The 21,339-nt window shown below is 41.5% G+C and overlaps 1 protein-coding gene across 8 annotated transcripts in view; it reads left to right on the top strand.

Moving 5' to 3' along the window:
* Positions 1-12,512: 12,512 nt before the first annotated feature.
* Positions 12,513-21,339, top strand: part of ITPR1 (inositol 1,4,5-trisphosphate receptor type 1) — a 328,561-nt gene continuing 319,734 nt past the window's right edge. For all 8 annotated transcript variants that reach the window (XR_004624746.1, XM_019800455.2, XM_034658671.1 and 5 more), the window contains exons 1-2: positions 12,513-12,772; positions 13,570-13,640. The gene's annotated coding sequence lies outside the window, so the exon portion shown is untranslated. The remainder of the gene's footprint in view (positions 12,773-13,569; positions 13,641-21,339) is intronic.

A 21,339-nucleotide genomic window follows, 5' to 3' on the forward strand; every position in this document is an offset into this window, starting at 1 on the left:
TCTACCCCTCCACTTGTTCTCTCTCTCTCTCTCAAATGAATAAATAAAAATCTTTTTAAAAAATAGTTTCAATCTCAGTGATCTGAAGGTCAGTGGACAGGGAGCAATGCTTCTCATCCCTGTATAACTTCTGTTTAGCTGTGTGAGCTGGAAGAACTATTGAATCTTTAGATGTTCCTTCTTCCTTCATCAGCCAAAGAGCTTGAGTAGATGACTCTTTCTAAAATTTTCACTGTCAAGTGGTCTTTCATACATTTTACATTTCAACTAAAGGACTTCACGTTGTATAACTTCGTATAATTAGCTATCTAATTAAATGCCTTTGTTTGTAAGGAGTAAAGTTACATTAATAAAAAGAGAGAGAGGGGCGCCTGGGTGGCACAGCGGTTAAGCGTCTGCCTTCGGCTCAGGGCGTGATCCCGGCGTTATGGGATCAAGCCCCACATCAGGCTCTTCTGCTATGAGCCTGCTTCTTCCTCTCCCACTCCCCTGCTGTGTTCCCTCTCTCGCTGGCTGTCTCTATCTCTGTCGAATGAATAAATAAATAAAATCTTAAAAAAAGAGAGAGAGAGACCTTAGTATTAACTAATAATCTCTCATTTATTGAGTATTTACTACGTGCTGAACATTTAAGTGCATGATCTCATTTCATTCCTTCAACAATGCAGTGAGGGAAGTTCTAGCCTGATACCAACTGGACAGATAAGGTGACTGAGCCTCAGAAAGCTGAGGTAAATTTGTTATCTGGAAAGGAGCCAAGACAGGGTCTTGCCCAAAGTCACAGAGCTAGTAAGTGTTAAGCAGGGATTTGAAAGGGGGTCTCGGATCTCTGCAATGTGATCTCAGCACCCCTGCTATTTAGCTCTTGATTACACTGACTCCCACGGAGGTGCCAGCATATTGCATGGTTACAAATGGTTCAAGATTAGACAAGGAGATTGTCAGGAATTCAGGGAGTTCTAGATATTGGTCACCCTCAACCCCACTGAGCATACATTCTGTGCTCCGCTCTGTCTCCTCAGTTATTTCGGCTCCCTCATCACTTTGATTAGCACAGGGCTCACCCAACCCCTGTGACCTGAAAAATTGAAACAGTCATTTACCCTAAACTCCCTGTTTCTCCATTTAAATCTTAAAAGCAGCAGTTTGACTGGCCCTGCTCACCTTTTCACATGCTGCTTATGGGGCCTGGGATGCACCCAAAATAAAACATGGCAGCAGGAGCTGGGGATGGGCCAATGTCCTTTAATAATTAATTATAACTACTGCTGACATGCTTGTTATAGTTGAGGCTTTTTACCAGGAATATCTGATTTAGTTATTACAGCAACAACCTGGTGAGATACACACTATATTGGCCCCTTTTCACAGTTGATTTTGGACGATTTCACCATCTCAACAAGAAGTCTCATACCCCTTAGCAGTCATTGCCATCTCCCCCCAGAACCTCCACTCCCTGCCAGCCCTAGGCCAACAGTGATTTACTTTCTTTCTCTGTAGCTTTGTCTATTCTGGACATTTCACATGAATGGAATCATATAATATGCAGCTTTTTTGACTTAGCATGATTTTTTCAAGGGTCATCCATGTTATGGTCTGTGTCAGTGGTTCATTTGTTTTTCTGGTTGAATAATATTATATTGTATAGCTATTCTACACTGGGTATACATATATCTACATTAGATATTAGTTATCAATATAGATATATATTGTAAGATATATCTACATATAGATATTCTTTTTTTTTTGAGAGAGAGAGAGGAGAGGGCACAAGCGGGGAGTGTGGGGCAGAGGAAGAGAGAGAGGGAGAGAAAGAGTGAGAGAGAGCACAAGTGGGGGGAGAGGGAGGGGCAGAGGGAGAAGCAGACCCCCACTGAGCAGGGAGCCCCACACTGGACTCCATCCCAGGACCCTGGGATCATGACCTGAGCAGAACGCAGATGCTTAACCGATTGAGCCACCCAGGCACCCCTAACTTGATTTAATAAAAATTTTTATATGGATGTACTTCTCTTAGAATATGTAGATGAATATTAAACAAGCAGGGCCACCTACTGTGTTTATAATACTTTAGGGATCTCCATTAACACTTTAAATGACTCTTGGAGACTGAATATCCTATTCATATCTACAATCTGTATCTAAGAAATATACTGACTATACTTGTTTATATAATAAATACCTGTTAAGTATTCACCATGTGCCAGGCACTGTGGGAAGAACTGGGGAACCCACAAAATCAAAGAAAGTAGCATTGGAAATTATTCTGAAAGCCATGCATGCATTCTAGATTCTACCCAAATCTGCCAACTCTCTTGGCTATTGCGTACTTTACAGATGCTAAAAGTTGCCAAATACATGTCTCTAGCAGAGTGTCCCATCCTATGAGCAAAAAATTTCCTATATTTCCTGAATAGGCTTCTACTCTATGGGGCAATGATATAAATCCATTATTTCTTTTCCTCTAAAATAGACTTTCAAAGCGTACTCTACTGTTTCCTCATTTCCTCAAGACTTTTCACTTCTACTGCATTTCAAATGAGAAGGTGATACAAAATATTCATGATTTAATGGCTGTGATTAATCAAAATTTAATTACTTGCTGATTAAAAATTATGCCACAAAACTCATGAAAGTGTTTTTCTTCTTCCTTTGCTTTGACTATGGATTGACTTGCCACCAAGTGCCACTCTATTGCTTCAAAATGCTGTCCCAAAATAAGCTGGCATTATAAGAAGTCTTTTTTTCCTCTTTTCTTTTTTATATTGATGCCTTTTCCCTTGTGATAATGTTCTGAAAGTAAGTTAAGTACAAGAGAAATAAAGGCTAATTTAATTTCAGAACCTAATTTCTAATACTGATTTGGGGTCAGAATGTACATGCTCTTTTTCTTTTTTAAACAAGGGCAACAGACATAATAGAAAGGCTTTTTTAATAGCATTTCATCCACTTCCTAAACCAAGTGAATTTTCCAAAACCAGATGAACTTAAACACTCTGCTTTTTCTGAAGGTCAAATGATCATTCAATAGACACAAGTTAAAAATAATTAGTAAATTCTTACCTGAATCACTTCTTGAAAAGACTGGATGTATTCACTTGTTACTATGTGGAAACATTTTCATTGAGCTTTTTTTTTTTAAATGATTTTTTATTATATTATGTTAGTCACCATACAGTACATCCCTGGATTCCGATGTAAAGTTCGATGCTCCNCCGGATTCCGATGTAAAGTTCGATGCTCCATTAGTTGCGTATAACACCCAGTGTACCATGCAATACGTGCCCTCCTTATCACCCATCACCAGTCTATCCCATTCCCCCACCCCCCTCTCCTCTGAAGCCCTCAGTTTGTATCTCATAGTCCATAGTCTCTCATGCTTCATTCCCCCTTCTGATTAACCCCCCTTTCTTTATCCCTTTCTTCCCCTACCGATCATCCTAGTTCTTATGTTCCATAGATGAGAGAAATCATATGATAATTGTCTTTCTCTGCTTGACTTATTTCACTTAGCATTATCTCCTCCAGTGCCGTCCATGTTGCAGCAAATGTTGAGAATTCGTTCTTTCTGATAGCTGAGTAATATTCCATTGTATATATGGACCACAGCTTCTTAATCCAGTCATCTGTTGAAGGGCATCTCGGCTCCTTCCATGATTTGGCTATTGTGGACAATGCAGCTATGAACATTGGGGTGCATATGGCCCTTCTCTTTACTACGTCTGTATCTTTGGGGTAAACACCCAGTAGTGCAATGGCTGGGTCATAGGGTAGTTCAATTTTTAACTTTTTAAGGGACCTCCACACTGTTTTCCAGAGTGGCTGTACCAACTTGCATTCCCACCAACAATGTAGGAGGGATCCCCTTTCTCCACATCCTCTCCAACAATTGTTGTTTCTTGCCTTGTCTATCTTTGCCATTCTAACTGGCGTAAGGTGGTATCTCAGTGTGGTTTTGATTTGAATTTCCCTGATGGCTAATGATTTTGAACATTTTTTCATGTGTCTGTTAGCCATTTGTATGTCTTCATTGGAAAAGTGTCTGTTCATATCTTCTGCCCATTTTTTGATTTGTTTATTTGTTTCTCGTGTATTGAGTTTGAGAAGTTCTTTGTAGATCTTGGATACCAGTTCCTTATCTGTAGTGTCCTTTGCAAATATATTCTCCCATTCCGTGGGCTGCCTCTTAGTTTTTTTGACTGTTTTTCATTGAGCTTTATTACAGTGTTTTGTTTTGTTTTTTTTCATCCAGGTACAAGAGTATATTCAGAAACTTAGAAATAAAGGACTTGTTTTCCCAACGAGTGGGATTCTTTTGGAAATAATAATCTTTCTCTTTTAAATATCTTTATTTATTTTTGATAAGAATGCTTTATGTTTGATTTTTGTTCTGATGGATACTAATCTTATAGAATGGCTGATTTGCTTCAAAGGATAGCTGATTTCTCTGGGTATTTCAGATGCTGAGTGATGCACTTTCTGCTTCCTCCACCCTCTCCTCCTAAGAGGTAGCACAGTTAATAAATGTAAATAAAGTGACTTGTTTGAGAGAAAGGTGAATAGAGGAACTACTCAGGAGACGTGATTTCCCTCCACTTGCTATACCGTGTTCAATTTATAGGAGTTTCAGTGACTGAGGATCATATTGACCATGTGTACCTCTAATGCAGAAATATTGCAGCGTGAGTGGACAGGTGCCTGGGTGGTGGGGAAGTAATTAAGGAAGGCCAGAGGCCCTGGACAGCATCTAGGTGATTTCCTAGTCACAGCTGCTAGGTCTGCAAAATATTACTGGAAAGAAGAAATGACACAGGAAATGGAATTAACAACCAGCTGAGGACAAAAACTTACGATTAAAAAGCAGACAATTTTCCGGGGCGCCTGGGTGGCACAGCGGTTAAGCGTCTGCCTTCGGCTCAGGGCGTGATCCCGGCGTTATGGGTTCGAGCCCCACATCAGGCTCCTCTGCTATGAGCCTGCTTCTTCCTCTCCCTCTCCCCCTGCTTGTGTTCCCTCTCTCGCTGGCTGTCTCTATCTCTGTCGAATAAAGAAATAAAATCTTAAAAAAAAAAAAAAAGAATAATGAATATTAAAAAAAAAAAAAGCAGACAATTTTCCTGTTTGTGACCCTCTAAACAACACGTTTGAAATTCCTTTGGAAGAAAGGTCATGATTAAGGAAAAGGCAGACAGCAAAAGCATGCTCTATTCTACTCTGTCTTTTCCACCTTCCCATGCTTAGCAGAGCATCTAGTGGACCCCACAGATACCCAACCAATACCAGCTTAATACTTAATACAGCTAGGCACTCCAGCAACCAATAACATGTTCCTGTATGGATCCCTCCACTCCACCCCCAACCCATCCAGTCCCACCTCCCTGGGCTGACCCTGCCTAACTGACCTCATATACACCATCTGGGTTGAACTCATGAGACACGTTACCCATACCCTAAAACTACAATTAAAGGGAAATACGACTTCAAATCTGGGAACAAAGTTAAGGGGCAACAACAGGGAACAGTTAACTTGCTTGAGTCTGGATACATTGATACAGCACAAGAAGTGAAAAAGCTATGAGTTCCACCTGATGAGAAACTGGATGCAGTATGCCTGATTTAGTGACTGGGTCTATTGATCATCAAATAATTTTACAGGCAAAATTGAAGCTTGTAAAAATTCACGTTTTCCACTTCCTTTTTCTCATACTTAATTCCCTTTGCTTTTCTGGTTGACCAGAAAGACCTTAAGGGGGGGGGGGGAAGAGAGAGAGAGAGAGAGAGAGAGAAGCAAATAGAATTACTCATAAATTGGAGTTATTACTCACAACTACTAGCTTGTTTTGCCTTTAACCTAAAAAATTAAATGTAGATTTTAAAATAATTTATTTCCATTAACTACTACCTTTAAAGATACAAATAATTTTCCAGTGTAACTATTAAATGGTCACAAAAATGGTAATAGAAATATCTATAAATGTGGCAAGATTTTAGTTTTTTGAGTAATGTAGACAAGTATAAATACATAGACACAAATTGTTTTCAGATTAAATAGATACCTATTTTTTGAGAATGAGTTTCAGACACCATGAGATTCCACGTCTAAATACTTTAGGGTACATCTCCTAAGGAAAAGGACATTCTCCTATATAACCACAATACCATTATCACACTGCAAAAATTAAGAATTCCACAATTTTTTAAATATATAATCTAATATTTTTTTGCTGAGAAATGTCTTCTATAGATTTATTTTCTTTTCCTTTTTTTATGATTTATTTATTTATTTGAGAGAGAGAGAGAGAACAAGTGGGAAGGGCAGGGAGAGGGAGAGAGAATTCCAAGCAGACTTCCATGTTGAGTACTGAACCCGTCAGGACACTATCTCACAACCCCAGGATCATGACCTGAGCCAGAAACCAAGAGCTGGACACTTAACTGACTGCACCACCCAGGTGTCCCTGTTTTTTATTTTTTTCAATCCAGGATCCAATCATGGGTCACATGTTTCATTTAGTTGTAATGTTTATTTTTGTCTTTTAAATCTTGATAGTCTCCTGCCTTTTTTTTTTTTTTTCCATACATTGATTTATTTGAAGAGTTCAGGCCTATGGTCTTCTGGACCTGATTGTATCCTCAGGCATTGTTGGCAAAAACATTGCTATGTGATGTATAGTTCTTATCCAATCATACCAGGATCCAAATAATGCCTGGTTGTCCCAGTGTTGTCGATGGTAAATTCAATCACTGGGTTAATGTGGGTGATTGCCATATTTCTGCATCGTAAAGTTCCATTTTCCACCTCATAATTAGTGGGTAGGACGTGGGGTAATTTTTTAGGACTGTATAAATATCTTTCCCCATTACCTTTTGCTCGGGAGGTTTGGCATCTATGATATCCAAGTAAATTATTACACTGGAAGTTGCAAAATGGTGATTTTTCTAATTTTATATTTTCTTTCTACATGTATTAGCTGAATTCCTCTGTGGAGAAGAACTTTCTGTTTTTCTTTTGATAAACAGATTTCCTTTCAGTTCAAACACGAGGGTAAGATAATAAGGCCTTTCTCCAGATTTCTTCAAGTCCCCAGATCTAGCTTGGCTACCAGAGCAATTTAGGATGGTAGTCTCACAGATGGAAGGCAGGAGATGTGGGAAAATGTCTGAGTTGATAATAAATTCCTGGTTGTGCATATGTCACAGGGAGATAATGTATAGGACAGTAATAGTCCTTTTTATTTGCTTACACGGCAAATAAAATCGTGTTGGCAGCAATTCTCAGAGATGGTAGAGCTGTCACTTCCATATGGTATAAAGTAGTAGTAAGTGTAACTTTGCATTCTTCTGTCGCTATCATGCTGCCTCCCAGGACTTAAATCATCAACAATTTCCCCCCACCATGTGCAAGTTTACTGACTGGCAGTCTCTTCTAAACTCCAGACATAGGACAATAGATACAGGACCTGTCTCCTTTCATGCCCTCTTTTAGCCTCACAGGATGTCCAGAACCTGGGCTCGGGAAAAACGTCTCATTTTCCTAGTTCCACGCCAAATTGGTCTCTCTCCTGCTCATGGCCAAACACCAGCTGCGCTTTTCCATCTCATCTAGGTCTGCTCTGTGTCTGTGGGTGATTTCTTCTGGCTACTCTTGTGGTTCCAATAGTGAATTAAGCAAGTAAATGCTGTGCACCTATTCTGTATCCAGAGCTGAACTCGATGCCACAAAGGGTACACAAATATAGGACTTGATCTGTACCTTCAACAAGTTTATCTGGTTGGAGAGAGAATATCACACAAAGATAGGAGCTGAATAATAGTCTAGTCTTCCGGGGCTGTCTGTGAATGAGTTTGTGGGGTTTGGTACAAGAAATTCTAAGAAGCGGAGCTAAAATTGTGAGAATTTGTGTTGTGCTGGGGCAAACGTCCGTGAGTTTTATACAATTCTCAAAGAACCCGTGACTCTATGTTCACCACAAAAAGTTAACAATGACCAAGATAGACTAATTGGAGGACTGACCCTATAGTAGCAGCTTTTTCTCTTCACCGATAGTTCTCATGTTCGATGGCACATGGAGGTAATGCATCAGTGCCAGTAGATGGAGCCCCGAGTTGGCCCCATGCTCCATGGGGAGTCTGTTTCTCCCTCTCCCTCTCTCCCTCCCCCTGCTCATGCTCTCACTCTTTCTCTCTCATATAAATAAACAAAATCTTTTAAAAAATAGATTGACTTTTCTTTTTCTTTTTTTTACAGTATAACTTATTTTTTTAATTTTTTAATTTAAATGCAATTAATTAACATAATGTATTATTGGTTTCAGAGGTAGAGGTCAGTGATTCATCAGACTTATATAACACCCAGTGCTCATTACATCACATGCCCTCCTTAATGTCCATCACCCCATCCCCTCACCACTCTCCCCTCCAACAACCCTCAGTTTGTTTCCTATGATTAACAGTCTCTTATAGCTTGTCTCCCTCTCTGATTTCTAGATTGACTTTTCTGACTTCAGTGTCAATCATTCTGTCTTGCCATTTAAGAGTGCTTTGGAGAAGCCATTAAGTATCTGAGGCTCATGGGGGCACTTATAGGCAATTAAAATCTTTTACCTGGGAGAAAATTGGGCCTAGCCCTGCCCCAATAATCTGAAGTTTGGTGTGAACCTGAGTACTAGATTGTGACACATCAACGTTTTCTCCAAGCTTGTTGATAATATTCTCTCACTTTGGTATAGCTTGGGGGAGCTTGCAAAGCCTTTTCATGTCCAACGACACCTTTGATCTAGTGAGGTTGGCAGGGCAAAGACTACAGCCTTCAGTCTACCAAAAACTGGTTCTCTGCAAGGTTAGGTGACAGGCCACGGTTACATGGATGTTAAGGAAGCAGCTGAATGTCAAACTCGCTTTTTCTGATCCTTGCTTTCTCCAGTGTATGTTGCTGTGTTGATCAGGGTGGCATTTGAAGGTGGGCTTCCAGGCAGATTCATTCAGTTGCAGTTTTTAGCTGTACAGGGCTGATGAAAACCTATTTCTATTTGTAGGGTTTCCCTGGGGGTAGGCTGGTGTGCTAGTTTTGGACGTTCTTCAGACTTCTGCTCAGTCTATGATACTGTCCTGACTCTGCAAAGCCCTTCTACTTCCCTGCATGTGCATTTCAAGGGCAAAGTCATAAATGGCAATTTTTAGGGCTGGTCGTCATCTTGAATTGGATCTTGAGAATTAGATTCTAGGTTTTCTGGACCAGCACTGTCCAATAGCATATAATATAGAATTTTTGATATCATAATAGTACATTAAAAAAGTAAAAAGCAGGCAGGCAAAATTAACTTTAATTATATATTTTATTTAACACATTACAACCAAAATGTTAACATTTATGTTATATGATCAATATAAAAATTGAGATATTTTAATTTTTTTAGTACTAAGTTCTTGAATTTTGGCATGTATTTTATACTTACTTCACATTTCTGTTAGAACTAGCCACATCTTAAATGCCTAAATGGCTAGTGACTATTGTATTTGGCAGCACAGTTCTGGAAAAAATTTCCAGGAAAAAAATACAGTTAAGCCAAAGAAGCGCCCTTCTTTCTGTTCATAATAGAGAATGAATCGAGCAGTGGCCTTTATTATGATAGACTTCATGATCAATCATCAATCACACAGCATTGTAGAGAGCCTCTTAGCATCATAGCAAATTTAGCAAAACTACTTTCTAGTGACCCAGTAGCTTCCTGAACCTAATGACAGTTGCAAACTGTCGAATAGTTTCTAGTATGCCTGACATCCATTCTATTACAATGCTTTTGTTTACAAACCTTTCAGGGAGGTACATATCTACTAAAATGTGCGGAGAGCTAAGGCCTGCTGGGTAGGGGAGGAAGCAATTAAAGCATGAATAAAATATGACCCCTGCCTTCAGTGAAACTTGTGGTCTGGGAGGGAAGACTGGATAAAGCAGTTGAGGGTCAAGTGTCCGTTGTATGGTGAGCATGAAAAATCATTGAATTCTAGCTCTTTAAACAAGACCAAGTTTTCTCCAGAAAACCTACATTAAAATTCCATTGTTTCTGCACGTGACATAATTACTCTTTAGTATTTACTAGTTATAATAGTAATGACTGATTTGTTGAATTTGTTTGAGAAAGTATAGCCAAAAACCCTTTAGAAACAGAACAAATTGTTTTCATGGGGGAAAAGAAGAAAAGGGATAGACAGATGGGAAAGGTGTGGACATTTTTTTTAAATGAAAAAAAATTTTAAAAAGATTTATTTATTTATTTATTTATTTGAGAGAGGGAGAGAGCATAAGCAGGGGGCAGTGGCAGGAAGAGCAGGCAGAGGGAGAAGCAGGCTCCCGCTGAGCAAGGAGCCCAGTGCGGGACCAACAGGATCCCAGGACCCCGGGAACATGACCTGAGCCAAAGGCAGACGTCCCAGTGTAGACCTTTTTGTTGTCACAGATGGGGGTATTTCTTGATGATGGGGAGTGCTAGCTTGAAGCATTAAGCATGAAGCTTTAGTGCCCAGCAACAAGGGGCTACTGCTGATAGAGAGGAGGGGCAAGAGTGAATATAATGAACACACTTAGTCTACTTCAGAGCACTGCCCATTCCTGGACTGGTATTAAATGTTTATATGAGCGAATAAATACAATGCATATGTTTTCATTGGGGAAACTGCGGAAGATAGTAGTTAATGTCCAGGTTTCAGGAGTCAGCCCATCACCTCTGTGAATTTGGGGATGGTACTTAAATTCTCTGTGCCTCAGTTTCCCCATAAATAAAAAAATGTTAATAGGATTTAATGAAAAAATGTAAATAAAGGGCTTAGAATAATGCCTGGCACATGTCATGTACTAATAATTATTATTAATTTTGGCATTATTATATCCATAATAATTATCTGTGATACTCCCTTAATTTGTTCTTGAAGTTTCATAAGATGGTTGACCCTATCAAGCAATCCTGATACAAAGTAGGCAAATTCTAATGCCTTTCTCCAAGATGGCAAAACTGGAGCAAAGAGGCGAACATGACTTGCCCAAAGGCTCAGAGGCTGCTCCTAAAATGGGGAAGGAGGCCATTTAAGGCAGTGGTGATGGATTTCCCCAAAGACAAGGACTTAGTACACTTAGAGGCTGGAATTGGAATCCAGGCTGCACTACTTAATTCACGGTGTCATCTTGGGAAATTACCTGATTTGTCTGAGCCCTTAAGCCTTCATCTACCAAATGGAGATAATAAATATGCCCAGGGTTGTTAAAACTCAATAGTATGATGCATGAAAAGTGCACGCGGTCTGGGTTCAATAAAATCAGTTTCTCAAATTATTACCGTTACTATTATTGTTATAGCTACTATGTGGCGCAGCAGGCAGTGCCTGCCTGGGATGCTGTGATGTGTTTTGGCTCACCATTGGCTCACCACTATACCCAAACGCCTGGCACAGTGCCTGGCACCCAGTAGACACTCAGGAAACGTTTACGGAATGAATGTCTTATCATCTGAGGAAGGGAGGGCAGCCTACCGACTTTGCTTCCTAGCTTAGCCCTTGCCGCTCTTCCAAAGACCAAACAGCTTGTAGCCAAAGAGACCAGGCACTTTTCGACAGCGGGCAGCACCCCCTCTCGTCCCTGACGCTGCTGTCCCGGCTGCTGGAGGGCGCCCCGCCTGGACGTGCATCATTGTGTGAGCGGCTCTCTCCGAAGCCCTAATTTTTCTGGCTTGCGGTTTATTTACTTAAGCATTTACAGCTCCGGGGAGCAGAGGGGCTGTTTGAAGCGGGGTCAGGACCGAGGTCGCGGTTTGTATTTATTTCGTGCCTCCCAATCTCAGCGCCGGCACGTCACAACACGGCTCCTTTATTTGTGCACCGGAGAGGCTTGCGTTTCTCTACCTCCTGCGGGGCGAGGAAGGACACGCGCAGCTCGGGGTCTCTCAAGCGACTTGCCTGTGTCCCCGCCTGCGTGGACCGCCGCTCCGAGTTAGTTTTCTGTGCAAACCCGAGCAGGGTGGAGCAGATTAAATAAAGACAACCTCGCGCTCTTAATCCTTGACCGCAAACACTGGCGTTTTTGTGCCCTGGATTTCTGAAATTCTTGGCTCAGGGACTCAAGACGCAGCGGGGGGAGCGTGGGTAACAGCTTGTAAAAACTTCCCAAAGCAGAAATCCGAGCTGCTCCCCGCCCCCCTCTCCCAGAGATACCTGGATTCAAGGGAAGGGGGGCAGATGGAGGAGGAGCGTCCCCAAGGGTTGGGGGCGCCCCCCAGGGGTGACTTTGGGTCGCCGGCTCCAAGCCCTGCCACCTCTCTGCGAGAAGCCGGATTCGAAGCCCGGACACCCCGCAGAACGCCCCTCCCCGTCCCCGCGCGCTTCTATTTAGAGCCCAGCCCGGAGCCCAGGGGATTCTGGGACTCGTAGTCCTTCCCCGTAGCCCCAGGCGCCGTCGCGACCTCGGACTTGGACTACATTGCCCAGGGAGCTTCCCGGCCTATATAAGCCGCCAGGAGCCGCTTCAAAGTGCAGTAACCATGTGGATCTGCTGCTGAAGCGTTTCCTCAAGCTCGCTGGGGTGGGAGGAGAGGAGGAGGTGGTGGTGGAGGAGGAGGAGGCAGAGGGTGGAGAGAGAGAAAGCGCACGCAGAGAGGAGGTGTGGGTGTTCCGTTTCCATCCTAACGGAATGAGCTCCCTCTTCGCGGACATGGGATTACCCAGCGGCTGCTAACCCCTCTCCTCGCCCTGCTCCCCCAAACCGGCGTGGCTCCCGGGCACCAAGGTAGCGGCTGGGGCCGGGCAGAGGGCGCGGGGAGTTGGTACTGTCCTCCCCGGGCGCCGAAGTTTTTGCCCCGCTCTCTGGGAGTTCTTGGTGGATTTGCATGCACTTGCATACGTTTGGGGGTTCTTTTACTGAGGGCATTTTGGGGTGTTCATTTGAGGCTAAAAAAAATTATCGATTCCAGTGACTGGCCTTGAGGGCTACCCATTCTGGACTGGAATGACATTCCCCCAAGTTGGAAACTGTTGCAGCAGCTGCAGGAAATGGTTTTTTTTTTGGGGGGGGGATGTGGAGGTGTCATATGTAAGTCCGCTCAAGGAAACAATCTTTTAAAAGTAGCCCTCCCTCGAGCTGCCTGGTTGAGAGAAAAATGCATGTGGGGGGGGCAGTGGGGAGGGTTTTAAAAAACGGAAGAAAACCCGGGGAGCGGTGAGGGATGAAGTGTGGACGAACCTCACGCCCAATGAGGATGCGGGCTTCGGATACTTGGCCTAGGCTCCGGGAAACAAGTGCTTTGGGATCTTCCAAACACTTCCCTTAGTTCCAGCTCCCCCGGCACGTTCCAAGTTTTTGCGTGCCTGGTCTCACTTGTCAGTTACATACTGGAAATAAGTAAGCAAAGTTACCTGTAATCTTTGTGTAACTGATCCTCCAGCCTTCCTGTCTTGGTTGGGGAGGGGAGGGGGTCTCTCCAGGAAGGAGGTAAAGAAGGTGGAAGTTTGCAATTTGAAGCTTTTCTGTTAGGGGCCCGTATTCGTGGTCTTATACTCAGTTTTCTTTTCTTTCTAAATACTTAGGAGCTGACTACAGAGGAGCAGGATTCGCCCAGCTGGCGGGTTTTGGCAACAGAGTGCCTGACCTCGGTCAGGTGAGTGTGAAGCCTGAGAGCTGTAGTCAATAATGAGTTTTTGTTTTAAGTGTATTTTATGTCCCCTCTAAAGAGCCATGGAGATTAGGAGTAGAACAGAAAAGCAAACTCCATGGCTTAGCGTCCAAAATTTGTCACTGCCTTCTGTGCGAGCTTTAGGGAGCATTTGAGATCCAGGGGGCAGTCCTGCCTAGCACTTTTGGCCAAAGCTCAGCCTTAAAGCAGCCTGAAGGTTTATGAGAGGAGGGGAAAAAGCCATTAAATGGAGCAATAAAAGGAATGCCCATTGGTGCCTGGCAGTGTGCTGATGATTTAAATTCTGAAGGATGCAGTACATTTCATCTGCCAAGATATGTAAGCAAAAATTAACTGCCTCTGTCTTTCAAAAATAGTCACTTTTTTCTTGCTGTAACATGTGTTCAATCAGAGTAGGTTGGATTGCAAGAAATGAAAGTGGTTGCTGGCAATTTGAAAGAATTAGTACTTTAAAAAGGGAAGTTAGTTCTTGAAGCATGAGAGAGTAGCATCCAGTCCTTGACTTGAAGCCGCCTGAATGTCAAGGAATCTTATGAGTCCCTCTTGTTTAGGTGCTTTTTGAGGGATATGAGTTGAGGGCAGCATTTATCTGTAAAGATAAGCAGCTCCTTTCCACCCGTCTCCCCCTCCCCCCCAAATGGTCAGACTGCGCTTTAAGAAAGGGAGGTTTTAACAGCTGCATCTACATTCCCACTGCTGCGGATTTGGCCATCACAATTTTTTTCTTCCGAAATGGCCAGGAACAGTGTAGGCAGCAGGGTCACAGGTGGAGGGAGGACCAGGTCTTAGTAATTTCTTTAACTTTCTTTAACTTTCTAAATATTTAGCTGTTCCCTGGGCTACAATCTTTGGGCTTTTTAAATTAGAAAATAAAAGGCAGACACTTCATTATAGTAGTATAGTGGTTTTGTTTCCTGTTGATAAGATCCTTAGGAGTGCTGGTGGGGTGGGAAGCATTTTGATGTGTGGGGTGTAGTTCGTTCTTGGAGTCCTATTGACTTTCATGGCCATTTGGGCACTCAAAAGGCCAAGGAAAAGGTTAAGTTCCCCCTCTTTTGAGTAACTACGGAACAAGAGAAACTGATCCATAGACTTGTCTCCAACTTGTTGCTAAAAATAATAGTGACACATTAAGTACAGGTCCAGAGCCATATATCACAGAAACTCAGTGAGTCAGGTACAGGTGAAGAAGCTGAGGTGTAGAGAGTAAGAACGCTTGCCCAGTAGCTGTGCACAGTGGAAACAAGGTATAACTCCAGGTTGTGGGACGGTATTGTGTTCCACAAATGCATTTAAGCTGGGGGGAAGAGGTGAAGGGAGAAGCTAGGAAAAATGGTAAACTTAACTTATGTTAATGAAATAACTCTTGCGCATGTCCCACCAGTGATGAATGAATAATATTTACCTTGATTTAAGAAGGAAACGATGTAGCTGTAGGTGTGGGGCAAGAGTGTAGCTATTTGAGGAGGTATTAGAGGTTATACTGACTTTGTTTTAGAAAGCTGTATGCTGAAAGCCTGAATGAGGAGAATAAACGAAACCAAACCACACCACGAGGAACATTGTCTAAGTTCAGCATTAGGTTCATCTCATAACTGAAATCCATCTTGCTCATCTACATCAAGGCAACTGAGCAGGTTAAAAGAATCAGATATTTCTCAGTCTGAATAATTTGATAGGTTAAATTGCAGTGAGTCTAAACTGTGAAGTATCAGTATCTTTTCATATACTCTTCAGTTTGGTTTGTGGCCGGTTGTGCAGGACACTTTTTCATTTCTTTTTTTCCTTGTGTGTGCATGCATGCATGTGTATGTGTGTTGTAAGTACAGTCTGTTCTTTAATTCAAATCAGAACAGAATATACTATCAAGATTTCCTTCTTACCAGGCAGGGAAAGTTCTTCATGCTCTAAATGAGTTACTCCTGGCCTCCACTTTGAGACCCATGAAATTGTTGGGGGTTGACAATAGTATTATCCATTTTTAAACAAAGTGGTTGCCTTTTGGAGGGAATCTGCCATCTTTTCTTTAGGAATGAGAGATGGAATGGTTGCTTAGAAGAAAGGAAAGATGAACCCAACAAGATAAATCTCTTGCCTTTGCCCTCAAAATATTTTCAAGTAGGGAAGACCAGGGTATCAGAGATAGAAATGAAACTTCTGATCCAATGGTATACAACTAGGTGATGTCTAGACAAAAAAAGTTGCATAGCTTTTTAGCTCATTTATAATGATCTCGTGGAAATTCTGATTTCTTGGAAAGCAGCTGTTAAACCAAAATGAAACAACAAACACCAAATATGAACAACAGAAAACAAAAACAACAACAACAAAAATAAAAATAGGGCTGAGGTTAGGTTTCTAGGTCAAGCTGTCCTTGGATACATCTAATTAAGGAGTCTACACAAGGCCAGTGTCCCATCTTGGTTACTGTTGGTTTGATCTTTTAAAATAAAACACATTGCATTTGCAGGCTCTTTATTAACTGGAAATGCATGCAATTTTTTAATTTACTTTTGCTGTTTTAAGCTTTTGCACTGCTCTTTGGATGAAATCAGTTAAGGCTTGAAGTCAGTAACATGAATGACATAATTTTTATGATTCTGACCAATTTTTGTAGTGTCTCTGGTTTGAGTTTATTGCTAATGAGCATGAGCTGAAAATGTGACTAAAAGCATCACCTGTGGAGCTGTTCCTCCTATTGAACCATGGCTAGGGTCTTCCCTCAGCTGGACACAGTTTAAGGCATTTGGTGTGATAAATCTCTTTATGATTGTCTAATACCTGCTAACGTTGTTACTATCCAAGTGTTTATTCCTTCATTCAACAATTTCTTGAGCACCTACTATGTGCTGGGATATGTTCTGAGTGCTGGGCATACAACTATGAAAGTCCTGTTCCCAAGAGGCTTCAATCCTAGTAGGGGGAAGCCGGCATTATAAATGAGGATATACTATTGTATAAAAGGTAGCTAGTGCTACAGAGAAAAAGAAAGCCAAGTAAAGGGGAACAGGAAATAACAAATGTTGGTGAGGATCTGGAGAAAGTGGAACTCTCATGTCCTGTAGAAATGTAAAATGGTGCGGTCACTGCAGAAGACAGTATGGCGGTTCCTCAAAAAACGAAACAGAATTACCAAATGATCCAGTAATTCCACTTCTGGGTATATAACCAAAAGAATTGAAAGCAGGGACTCAACTGATATTTGTACATTCGTGTTCATAGTAGCATTATTTACAGTAGCCAAAAGGTGGAAACAACCCATGTGTCCACTGACAGATGAATGGATAACCAAAAAGTGGTACATTCATATAATGGAATATTAGTCAGCCTTAAAAAGGAATGAAATTGTTATACACGTTACAAGATGGGTGAAGGCTGAAAACATTATGCTAAGCGAAATAAGCCGTACATAAAGAGGAAAAGTAGAATGGTGCTTGCCAGGGGCTGGGGCAATGCGGAGTTTGTTTAACGGGTACAGAGTTTCATCTGGGGAAGATGAAAGAATTCTGGAAAAGGGATGGTAGTGTTGGTGGCTCAACTATGTGAATGAACTTAGTGCCAATGAATTTTACACTTAAAAATGATTAAAATGGCAAATTTTATCTTGTGTTCATGTATTTTACCACATTAAAGAAATGACAACGACAAAACAGCGTAAAGAGAATAAAGGAGTATTCAGGAGGGGATCTGGAATCAGGGAAGGGCTATCTAATAGGGTGCATCTGAGCAGAGAGCTGAGGGAAGTGAGAGGTTAGCCTTATAAGTATCTGGCAGAGAAGAACATTCCAAAGGGCTAAAGCAGAAAGCGTCAAGGCGCTGAGACCAGAGCAGGTTCAACAGGTTAGGGAAAGGCCAGGAGGCCAGGTTGGTTGCAGCTGAGGGAGAGTGCTAGGCGTTCAGGTGGGAGAGGCAGTCAGGGTCAGATCGCGCAGGAGCCCGGTTTTTGCAGGTCAGCCATAATGTATTTCCCTGAGGATTTCTTAACTTTTTCAGAACTCTTAGCCTTGAGCTACATTGTCCTTTCTGAAGAGACTGGTGAGGCTGGCAAGATCACCTACCAGATTGGAACTTGATTAGGGGCCCAACCCAGATTTCTGGACTGTCTGTGAATCACATGGTTTACCTGGGATTGTAGTCCTCTTTAGTAGGAAGGGACTATTCTTTGATGAACAGGTGAACCTGCATTTGGTTTGGATAATGAATTTTAAGAACGTAATGATATTCCAGGTGGTTTTTCTTCAACACAAACTTTGTGTACTTTGCTACCACCCGCGTCTGTCAGGTCTCATTCTACAGATTTACACAAGGAGAACTCACGCTCTGCTGTCTAGCATCATCCTTGGAGGATACGAAGTTCCACATAAGTGATTCTCTCCTATAAGTGAAGTGGACCCCTTTGTGTGTACACATTTATGATGGACATGTTGTTAATTGCATAAGATAAGCATATTCAATTAAAGTAAAACAATAGGAAATAAAGATAAGCAACAAAACCAAACCAGTCACCCCCAGTCCCACCATCCAAGGTGAGGGTTTCAGACCCCTCCCGTGTATACATATGTAAAAATTATGTGTCTGTTTAAATTTCATAAAAAAGGACTCATACAGTACTTCAAGTTTGGTACCTTGCTCTTTGCACTCGATCCTGAGCCTCTGTTCTTGTTAATAGACATCTCTGTCTTCTTTTTTCTGAAGGTGTCTGTACCTTTGATGAGATTGCATTTGAGTGGTGACATGTATGGAATCACTAGGGTAAAAAAAAATTATTCAGGTTTCATCACTGTTATAGAATCCAAGTTTTCTCATTCAGTGTATTACTGTTTTTTTTAAAGAAAACTGAATGGAAGGTAAAGCACTCTTCAAAAGTTAGCTGTCTTATTACAGGGATAAAGCCTAGTGATCATTTATTTCTGTACAGAATTTATTTCTTCTTCAGGGTAACCTAATTCTGTGAGGTAAGTAGGGCCAGGTATTCTTTTCTGTTTGTTTGCCCATAAAAGGAAAACTTCACTGTAGAAAATTTGAAATAGGTATAATAGTGAGATCTTAGTTTAATAAACCCTTCTTTACTCATCACCCGCCCTGCATGGTTATCGATCCATGACTCTTCTGTGTTCACCTGTATTCTGATACGCTCTCTCCTCTCCTCTTGGGTGAGAGTTGGAAACAAACACCAGGCATACCAGTTCATCTGTCCTTTAGTATGTATCTCTAGTATTGGGATTAAAAAAATCATAATATTCTTATCCATCTCAAGGAAAGAAAGACAAATTTTTTAATTGAGTCTATGTTCTCACTTCCTTCCAACATGTATAAGTACATATGTACACACACGTACATATGATATATATACATCTAGACTCATACAATAATAATATATATGCATATCTAACAGTTTGAATTAGGATCCAGATAAGGTCAATACATTACAAACGGTTGATGTGTCTTTTAATCTGTATTTTTCCTCTACACCTCTTTTTTCCCCCATGCATTTTATGGTTGTTACTGAAGAAACTGGGTGATCTATTTGCCCATAGTTGAGATTTTGCTCACTGCATCTGTGTGGTATAGTTGAACATGTTCCTCTGTTCCCTGTATATATCATGTCTGGTTGTTAAATATAGAGGTTTGATCAGAATCAGGGTTTTTTGGAGGGGGTGCACTTGTATTTTTTTGAACTTTTTTCAGGGGATGTGTGATATGTGTGAGTATGTCTTCTTGTGATATTAGCAGCCATTGATGCTCATTTCCCTAATCCATTAGTTCATTTGGACTTGCAGAACTCCTGTTTTTCTTTCTTCATTCATTAGCTGAGCTATTTTATAAAAAAAAATTTCCCTCCACTAAGTTTTTTGTTCCCTGTATGTAGTTCATGTAAGAAAGACAGGATATGTACTTAAATTTCTTTCTGTATTTTACCAGTGTTCAGAAATAACAAGTTGATTCCCTGCCATGATATATGGCAGTGGTTCTGAATGTGGTGTCGCTGGGCACTATCTGGGGACGTTTTTGGTGGTCACAACTAGGGAGAGGGTGCTATGGGCATCCAGTGGAGGCAGGCTGGGGAAGCTGATAAATAGGCTGCAATGCATTGCATAGCCCTTCCACAACAAGGAATTATCCATTTCACAGTAACAGCCAAGCTACTGTGACAAACTCTTGTACTAAGATGACCAACTGGTTTGTTTTTTTGTTAGTATCTTTATGAACTGGCAGATTTAAACTTATTTTATATTTCTCTTTGTGTAGCTGTCCTTTTTAATGATCAACGTGCCCATTTTTGCTCAGCAAGAGAAAGGCTATTCAAATTGGTTCAAAAAACACAACCCTAGTAGTCTTTGATAGCTTTCTTGATGTTGATATGAGCAAATGTTCCAGGCTCATCTTCTATACTTCTTGTCCCAAACCGGGAATCAGCCTTTTCTCCAAGGAGCCATGGTTCTTTTGAGTGGGAAATGGTGTTTAGAAACCTCTCCTCAGGGCCAGGTAGGTATTCTTATTCTCTTCATACAGGTCAGAAAACAAATCAAAATGAAGAAATTTTTTTTTTAAAGATTGTATTTATTTATTTGACAGAGAGTGACAGCTAGAGAGGGAACACAAGCACGGGGAGCGGGAGAGCGAGAAACAAACAGGCTCCCCGCTGAGCAGGGGCTCAATCCCAGGATCCTGGGATTATGACCTGAGCCGAAGCAGATGCTTAATGACTGAGCCACCCAGGCACCCCGAAAGTGAAGAAAACTTAAAACCTGAATGCTTTTAGTGAAAGTATTTTCAAAACGTAGTCAACACATCTTTGCCTTTTAAAAGAGGATTCTGAAAGTACTCAAAACTTTTCACTTCGGTATCAGTTACAGCCTTAGTATACTGGTGCTAAGATACAGTAGTACTCCCCAGATGAGCAGGAATGTTACTCTGATTCTGCATCCATGTTTTTCATGCTGTATGGCAACCCATTATGAGGTCCTGAAATCAGTTTAGTGGGCCTCCATCAGCAGTTTCTTAATGAAGTAGCTTGGTATAGCAAACATCAAAGTGCATCGTATGGATACTTGCAAGAAACTGTGTACATTGCCACAAACTCTCCCAGCCCCATTCTCTGTCTCTCTCTCACACACAGTGAACTGGGTTGTAAGTTTACTGTATTTCTTGCTGTGGGTTGCAGTCCAGAGTTTGAGAAACGTTGTTCTACGTCTTTATTCCTCTATTGTGGTCATCAGACTAGCAGCATGGGCTTCACAGTGAGCTTGTTAGAAATACAGACTCTGAGGCCCCACCCCGACCCACTGAATCAGAACCAGCATTTTAGCACAATCCCCATGGGATTCATGCACACTCGAAAGTATGAGAACCTCTATACTGAACCCCCGGTGCTTTTTCAGTACTTGTCTTATTTTTACAGTTATTTTTTCCTGGCTGGCTCTCACCTGTCAACACTGACCTTTGTACTTGCCCCTAGCAGGCTTTACATTTTCAGTGAAGTGGAAAGATAGGGGAAGTCACCCACTGAAGGTGAGCGTGTAGGCCTGGCAGGACTCTTTTTTAACAAGAATGGGAACGTCCATGCTTTCATCTGGGGATTCTTTTACTGGTAGTTTCTGATAGAGGTAGAAACCAAATGATAGAGTGATAGAGGTAGAAACCAAATGATATATGTAAACCT

The sequence above is a fragment of the Ailuropoda melanoleuca genome, chromosome 4 (genome assembly GCF_002007445.2).
Source record: "Ailuropoda melanoleuca isolate Jingjing chromosome 4, ASM200744v2, whole genome shotgun sequence".
In the NCBI taxonomy this organism is placed as follows: Eukaryota; Metazoa; Chordata; class Mammalia; order Carnivora; family Ursidae; genus Ailuropoda; species Ailuropoda melanoleuca.